Source organism: Tiliqua scincoides, chromosome 7, assembly GCF_035046505.1.
Source record: "Tiliqua scincoides isolate rTilSci1 chromosome 7, rTilSci1.hap2, whole genome shotgun sequence".
NCBI lineage: Eukaryota > Metazoa > Chordata > Lepidosauria > Squamata > Scincidae > Tiliqua > Tiliqua scincoides.
Window position 1 is genome coordinate 48338059 of NC_089827.1, and position 9267 is coordinate 48347325.

A 9267-nucleotide genomic window follows, 5' to 3' on the forward strand; every position below is an offset into this window, starting at 1 on the left:
CGTAGTTCTCCATGCCAGCTCTCACCTCAGTTATCCACGCTTCAGTATCCTTTACTCTGCAGAGACTGAAAGAAATTCTGAAGCTGCTTCCAGCTTAACAGAGCAGTAAATGAAATGGCTCAGGTGAACTGGAGTTTCTAGGCATGTGTCCTTCGAAGAGCTGAACTGGTCTTGACCAGATGGAAGAGGTCTGGTTTGTCCCCCAGTTGCTGGAGTGGAAAGAACCAGGAGGCACCTTGCTCAGCCTCAACCTTTCATATCAGATCTGCACGACAAGAACCTGCAGTGTTGTGACAGCAGAGCAGTGTTGCCATTAACAACAACTTCAGATAGTCCCTATTGCCACAATTTGTTGCTGTTGACAGACCTTTGGGTGTCCAAAGGTTTCCTTCTTCCAAGGGAAGGAGTTTCCTCAGAGGAATGGTCCTCCTGTTGCAGAAAGGGAATCTTTGGAGACAGCCAGGTTGGCCCATCCGCGAGGCCGACTGGGATGATCACCTTAAGCAGCAGGTCGGTGAAGGGTGTCCACCTCCATCAGCCCATTGTCCTGTGTTCCTCTTCCCACTTGCTAAGGTTGGGGAAAAAAGGGATGTAGTGGAAGAGGAAGTGTGGAGGAAAGTGTGGTGAGCTAGACCAATCTTGGGTGCAGGGGCAGCAGAGGCTGCTCTATCAACAGGTCACGGGAGGCAGCATGCCACCTCAACAGCCAGGAGGTCTTGGGCCAGCCCCTGGGTACAATTCTATGGAATTAACCACTATTAACCACCTGTTAACCACTATTAGCAGGTAGAAGTCCCAAGCAGGCAAGGGAGTACAAATGCCTTAGCCTTCCTTTTCCACTTGTCACAGGAGCAGAAGGGGCAGAAAGCCCATCCAGTTCCGTCTGGAAACTGAAAGTTTGAGCTCAAGTTCCCTTCTCCTCATAGGAAAAACCTATGAGGAGTAACTTCTGGATGTTACATTTTCCGAAAAGGAGGGAGCAGCTATTAATGCCCCTTCTTCACAGTTCCAGTGTTGGGGTCCTGGAGCAAAGCCCTACACTGTGCCCCCTCTAGTGCCATCCCCATTGCCCTGCCCCTTGGTGGTGCATTGGAATTTAACACTACCTCCAGTGCTGGTGGTTTGGAGTTAGTCTGGTCAGATGGGTCCTGTGATGGGTGTGGGCCCTCAGGCAGATCCAACCACTGATGCTACCCTTGCTCATAATCCCAGAAACCTGGAGGATTAGCCTGAGAGCATGTCTAGGACCTAGTGAGGCTGATCACTAGTTAAAACTCTATAACTGCAGACCTTTAAGGCTATTACACCACGCAGTGTCACTTCCCCTCCCCTTTTTGCACTGTGCTTAACATCCATTCATTCTGGAGCACTCAAAACCAGGCTTCACCCTTTTTCTCTTTTTGATTGGTCCTGGAAAGGGTATTACCAGAGCTTGGATCTCTGTGTTGCCAGACAACTGAGAATTCTTATAGACATACAAAAATCGAGGACAGGATACCGTGAAAACCTTTGCACTCTTATATGCAAATATCTGACAATTTAGATTTGTCCAGGACAGCTCAGGCAGTCCTTAGTGTGACAAACTGCGTGTAATCACAGAAGTTTCATGCCAGAACCTCCTGACTGAAAAGAAAGCTAAATATATGACAGGAACTAGTGATATATGTACAGCGTGAATCATTGTGAGCAAGGCATGAATCAAAGCAAGATGAAAAGAAGAAAATTGAATATTCCTTTCCTCTCCAGCATTTCTGATTTTGATGCAATATAACCTCTGCTTAACGCCTTGGTTTTAGATCCTGCTTGTGAGGTGAATGTTAATTTATTTCAGTATGTCCAGTCAACAGTTTGGCTGCTGTATAAGCACAACTTCTGTGAAAGAATGCCGCCCCCCCCCCCAAAAAAAAGTTCTCCTTAACTAGTTTGACTATCAACAGACATGAAAAGCAAAGAACAACAAGCACAGCCCACTGGGAACTGGCTGGAAGTTGCTGCAACATCCTTAATTGGAGCTGACAGGTTGAAACATAAAACAAACTCCATCTGGGCTGGACAATCAAATGCTGAAGGTTAAATTCTAAATAGACCTGTTCTTCCACCCTGTTCTACAAATCAAGATTTTCCTCCTGAACTAAAAGCCACGATGAAACTGGGTTAAAAATCATCATTTAAAAAAAAAAATTTAACATTTGCATTATTTTCCCCACCCAGCAGCTGCATGGACAGAATTCTGGGTGGCCAGCTACACTCTGGACAGGAGCTATTAAAAAAAGAGAGAGGCCATGCCTGAAGGTCAAATGAGATGGGATATGGGAGTTCCATGACTATCAAGCCCTGATTCCTCGAGCACTTTTGCCCGCCACTCTCCTTCACACTTCCTCTTCCTTTTCTAATCCAGGGATGGGATGAAGAGATGCTGGCACATCACCAGATAAGGGGAGAGCATTTGACAACCTGTCTCAGGTGCTTGGAGATCTGGAACCAATCCTGCACTTAGCAAAGGACTGACAGGGGGCCTGATCCTTTCCAACTTTCCAGCTCTGATGCAGCCCCGAGGTATGGAACAGACATTCCCTTACCTTGATGAGGCCTCCGTGACTGTCCCTCACCACCACCACCACCACCACAGGATGCAGCACAGGCCCTGTTGGCAAGGCTACATCAGTGCTGGAAAGTTGGATCGGATTGGGCCCTCAATCAGAGGTTGAGAAGGCTAGAGGGGAGTAGACACCCGTCTGACCCAGCACACTGCTGGGCATTTGTGGCATTGTTTGTTTAAAATGTCTATCTTAAGATTTGTCATAAGATTCACAAGGGGAAAGCCTCTCATCTGTCCCAATCTGGATGTCCTTCCCCCTCCCCTCCCCGGTGTGTGGCTCTTTTATTGCACTGGGGAAAAAGCTTCCTTTGGCATCAATGGTCAAGACTTACTGATCAAACCCAAGGCATTTTGAATACTTGGTCTTCATCAGGGGAGAGCTCTTAAATCAATTCATTTATTGTAAGTAGGTACTACAGATGTTATCCACCATTTCTTAGAAAGTTCTGTATGGCATTTATTCTGATCAGCAGTGACGTAAAGAACATGAGGGGGGGAGGCATAACTCCAGGAAAGGAGTGCCCATTTAAGTCTGTTTGCTATTAACTTTGTGTCTCTGTGCGTGTTTGGGTTAAGCTCTCCTGGCAGTATGCGAGAGGTGACTTCAAGGTGTCTAGCACAGTCAGAGCTTTATTTCTCCTCCCACCAGTCTGGATGCAGCATTTGGCTTTGAATTGCAGTGGTGCCATCACTTTTTTAGCTGTTACCAGTGGCTTTCAGGACTGGCGGATTCAGAGCTGGGACACACAACATTCCACAATGACTCTACTGACCTGCCTCGCTGTTGCTGTCCTCTTGCTGTCTTCTGCTTGCCAGGGTTCTTTTTCCGAAGGTGAATCATTCATTTCTGCTCTGTCGTGACAAGGCTTGTAAGTGAGATATCAGGAAAGAGTGTGTGAGCCAACTGTGAAATTGGGAGTGAACGTGGGGAGGGGGTGCTCAGGAGGCAAGTGCGCTTGCATTGAGGAAAGCCCTGGAAAGTCATTGTGAATAAAAGGAATTCACAAAACTATTGGGATATTCATGTGGCTGTTGAATATTTTCAGAAGGCAACCATGGTTGGCAACCTTCAGTCTTGAAAGACTATGGTATAAGCCTACAGCACCTGGTATTCCCAGGCGGTTTCCCATCCAAGTACTAACCAGGCCTGACCTTGCTTAGCTTCCAAGATCAGACAAGATCAGGCATGTGCAGGGATTCATGGTTTCAAAGGGACCATAGCTCAGTGTCAGTGCCCCCAGAGATTCCTGGGTTCAATCCCTGGCATCTCCAGGCAGGGTTGAGAAGGTCTCTTGTCTGAAATCCAGGAGAACCACGGCTGGTTTCTGTGCAGACAATACCAAACTAATAATCAGAGCCCATGAAAGGGGGAGTAAATGGGTAATTTGTACCCAGGCCTAGGGTCAAAAAGGGGGCTCAGAAATTCCTTGGGATCTTATATTTTCCTCTCTCCCCTGAACTCACTGCCCGCGTGGGATGTTGGGCGCGCGGCTGCTGCTGCTACCGAAAGCCATATGTGCTGGGTCAAGGAATGCATACATGACACTCTTTAATTTAGTATCAAATCTGGGAGGAAAGCTATTTGATTTTGTGGATCTGCTTGCCATGAAGGAGTGTATAGGAGCTCAGGGACACAGATGCGGAGCTACAGCTGCTCCAGAAGTATGGTTTGGTGCAAACAGGACATTTTCCATTCTAGTGGGAGCCTAAATACCATGATGCTAATTTTCTGCAGTGATTTTCTATGTTTGAATGATTTTGGAGAAGCTTAGGAATGGGTTTGGTTTTTCATATTAATGTATCTAGCTGCTGATGCTGCATGGGCAGGTAGACCTGGGCTCTGTGTTGGGAAGCCCAGTGGACCTCGGTTCCAGGTCTTTTCCAGATGTTGCCCCCTCTCCTGTTTTGCCCCCTTCCCACACCTGTTCTGCCCACTTCTTCACCACCCTCCCCCACTCTGTTTCATCCCCTCCACTCCCCTCCCCCTTTGGGAAAGGGCCCCTAAGAAACTTTGTACCCCTTGATAAAATTCCTTTTGGAGGCCCTGCTAATAATATTTAACATTTACAACTTGTTCAGTATGTTAAGAAAAGTGGCCTATATTACCAACACTTAGCATTTACATCAGTGATTTTCAACCTTTTTTTTGTCTCGTGGCACATTGACAAGGTACTAAAATGGTCAAGGCACCACTGAACGCACACCATCAGTTTTTTGACAATTGACAAGGCACACACCATGCTGTTGGTGGGTGGGCTCACATCCCCTATTGACCCTACTAATAAATGACCCTCCCCCAAACTCCCGCAGCATACCTGCAGACCATTCGTGGCACACCTGTGTGCCATGGCACAGTGGTTGAAAATGGCTGATTTACATAATGCATTTTGAGTGTGCAAAATGCTTCGCATGGACTATGTGAAGATCCTTCAAACAGCCCCATAAGATAAGTAAGAATTGTCATATCTGAATTGCAGCTGAGGCTGAGTAGAAACTTGCATAGGACCACTTAACAAGTTCACTGCAGATGTGAGATTCAAACCACTGAAGTCTCATTCATAGCTCTGTCTGGTGCAGTGCAATCCTATCTTGCACTGGAACAAGCAGGCCAGGAGGCCTGTGCTGTATCCAGTGCAAGATTGGGGCCAGAAGTGGCTCAACTGAGTGCAAAGGAAAACTCTTCCCCTCACCCCAAGGTAAGCCACCATGGCCCCAATGGATCTCCTTGGACTTGCACCACCTCAGGAGGTTGCACAGGTCCAAGGAGAACAGACTGATTTCAAGCTGTTCTGCACTGCTCGGGGAACGGGTTAGGGATCTGGCATCACAGCCGGGTTAAGCTTTCTCCTTAAGATAAACAGAAGGAGAAAGCAGAAAAAATGATGGCGAGGGATGAAATCATCATCAGAAGAGTGGATACAGAAATTAGAAGAGTGGAAAATCAACAGGATCTAGAGGGGAAGCTGATGGAGATTGAAATAGAGAAGATGGACAGAGTAACATGGGTGCATAAAATACAAAATTTTCTTCACTGTTTTCTTCACATCTTCCAATTGCTCCTTGCGCACATCTATCTGTTGAGAGAGAGTCTTTAAACTGGCTTGAATCTGCAAGGACCAACTCATCTGCTGTCTTCTCATTGTGAGCAATTTTTCCAAATTTTTAAGGATCATCTGAGTCCAAATATCTGGAACAGGCTCCATCTTGCAGTTTCTCTCTGATCCACAAGATGTTCACAGCGTATTATTCTCCTTACTTCCACCACATGTTTTTTCAGTCAGGCATTTTTTGAATTTTTCTTACAGATAACAGTGTGATTAATGGAGAAAAACAAAACAAAAGAAACAGTCTCAAGGAGACACAACTGTTTCAAGTCTAATAAAAATTAGGACCACAAGTAATTCTGGATTTTAGTCCACACACCAAATTATATTTATAATTGTAATCCATGACCGATTTATTCCACTACAAAGATAATGAGCACTTTCAACATCCTTAAAAAGTTTCTCATTAACACCTTCAGTGTATCCAGGGCTTTTAGCCAAATCAGTCAATCAAAGCCGGGGACAATATTAACACATACTTATCTTAAATTTCCAACTTAAACTTTACGCTTCATGCTTTTTCTTCTATATGGTATCTTAGCATGGAGCCAGCAGCTTGACTGCAGACACTGCACCTCCCCCAATACTGTCCCTGACGATTAGGTTTCCGAGAAGAAAGCCCCCCCCCCCCCGTCGGGCTTTCAAAATCTCTGGTAAGCATGGTAGAATCCTGAATCCTGAGGTGACCCATTTTATTCTTTCCCATTTGTTTGACACATGGGCTTAAGGGCTGGACATTCATCCATAAAACAAATCTTTCAATTTAAGAGATGATCATGGCTTGTCTGTGGGCTTGCAGCATGCAACAATTTCAACCTTATCTTCCAGACACAAGTTTGCCAGGCTATCCATGTTGCTTCAAATGCTGGTTTGGGGAATGGCAGAGAGTACAGCCTGCATAGCTGCAAAACAAGCTGAGATATTATGACCTAAACAAGGCTTTAAAGGAATCTGTAGTGAGTGAGAGAGAGAGATACACATTAGAAGTTGCTTTCTACCAAGTCAAACCATTGGGCCATCTAGTTCAAGATTGTCTACACAGTTTGGCAGCAGCAGTCTAAGTTTCAGACATGATTTTTCTACCTTACCTGGAGGTGCTGAGGATTGAATCTAGGATCTTTTTCATGCAAAACTTGTACTCTGCCATAGTCTTTCTCCATGACAGATCTGGATCTTTGAATACTGGGCTCAACTCCCATCTTCATTTTGTGGCCTTGAGCAAATTGCCATCTCTCAGCCTCAAAATCCTATCTGTAAAATGGGAACACCTGGGACCTACCCAACAGGATTGCTGCATGGGCAAATGCAAAGGGTCTAAAATGCCATAGTACAGTATTAGGCTAGCAGTATTGTGTAAGCTATCTCTTTAGGTCTGGTATTTGCTCTAGAACAATTATAACAAGCAGATCATGTTCTCATAGTGCATCTAGGGGAAGGAGTGCTTTTAGCTCCCCCAAGATACAAATACAAGTCTAGTCTTGGATTTCTCTTTCTAAATAATGCGTTTTCCTATTCTTTTTGTTTTCTAGTGACTAAAGAACACTCTAACCTCCCTACAGAAAACATCCCTTGTCTTCGTGAGTATCTATTTCTTAATGCGTGGTGACATTTATTCACCTTCTGAACAGGCCATGTTGGGTATAAAGAGGTCTTACAGTGAATTAGTCAAAATATGCTCAGGGGTACTCAAAGGTCACCAAGTATCTGCTGCTTCACAGGGCTGATTCACAAATGATGGCTTCCTCACATGGGCATCACTTCTACATAGAAAATGCTGTATACACACCACCATGGAAGATAGTTACACACATGTCTGTTGTGCTTCATTGACACATCGTGGGAACTTAGTACAAACTGGAGTTTTATTTTGTTCACAGGTCTCATTCACTTTTTTTTTTCTTCTCCAAAACATCAGCAATTCATTGCTCTCTGCAAATGCAGTGGTATAAAGCCCTCTCACTCTGGGCCAAGATGGGCTCCAGTATAGAAATACATCTTAAAGTAAGCTACAGTCTTCTCCTGAGATACCAATTCCCCACCTTTAGGTGAAGCTATCTCTCTGCCAGCAGCCACACACTTTTGTGCTGATTCTTGCCTCTGGTTATTTATTTAGGGATTTTTTAATACTGATTTTCCATTAAAAAAAAAAATCTCCAGGCAGCTTGTATGATATAGAAAGCACCAGATTACATCAAATTTAAGCAGAGCAACACTGAACTAGTTGCAACTAAGCAACTATTCTAAGAGCAGCAGAGTAACAAACAAGGACAATAAACAGGGATCCACCAATTAAAAAAAAAAAAGTTTCTCAATAACCAGATCTTCAACAAGCACAGAAGTCAGGTACACTGGAAACTCCACAGATCTCCTGGGGCAGGGAGTAGCACATTTTGGGCTTCACAATGGAAAAAGCTCTTTGTCTTACTCTCACCCCCATTTTTTAACCTGCTTCCTTCCCATATCCAAACATATTTTAAAAATTTGGAGTCAAGTTGGATCCACAGAACAGGCAGGGAAGAGAACTACTATGCTCTCTTTGTGCAATTTGCAGGACCTACAGTATATCATATCCCAGCCATCAAAATATATGGGGTTTATGCATGTGAAACATACATGGTCTGGTTAAGCAAACATGGTTCTTACACTCAGGCACAACTTTAGGATAATGCACAAGAACAGCCTGCCAAACAGTCTGGTACTTCACTATCCTTTTCTTATTGAACCCAACAACCACCTTAAAGAACATTATCTGACCCAAGTAAAATTAAATGGGTTGAAGGGCAGAGTCTAGGCCACAGCTTTGGGTTCTCTGAGGCAAAATTTGGCGATGTTAAAAAAAAAAAGGTTGTATATTCTGGATACACGTATAATTTGGGTAACATTGTTTTGGAAGGAACCATGCCATCCATCCATACCACATGGTGTGTTTTTGTAGACATCATTGGCACAACATAGGTATGGCATCAGTCATGTAGAAGCAGTTCTTGCACTCTCTGCTACAATAGCTTATGCATTAGGGCCCAATCCTACCCAATTTTGAAGTGCTGGTGCCACTGGAGTGTGTGCTGCATCCTGTGGTGGTCACTGGGGCCTTCTCAAGGTATGGGAACATTTTTTCCCTTACCACAGGGCTGCATTGTGTCTATACCAGAGCTGGAAAGTTGGATAGGATTGGGCCCTTAGTCCACAGAGCAGTGATTTTCAACTTTTTTCATCTCACGGCACACTGAAAAGGCACTAAAATGGTCAAGGCACACCACCAAGTTTTTGACAATTGACAAGACACACCATGCTGCCAGTGAGGGCTCACATCTCCCATTGGACCTATTAATAAATGACCTTCCCCCAAATTCCTGTGGTACACCTGTGGACCACTCGCGGCACACCAGTGTGCCACGGCACAGTGGTTGAAAATAGCTGCCATAGAGGCTCACCAAATGCAGCTATCTGACTGGGGATTTGGATTTACTGCCCAACATTCTAGCCACTATATCACACAAGGTTTCCTGGTACAGGTATATCCTAATTGCCAGTGTTTATCCAAGCCCAGTGCAAGGTGTTGGA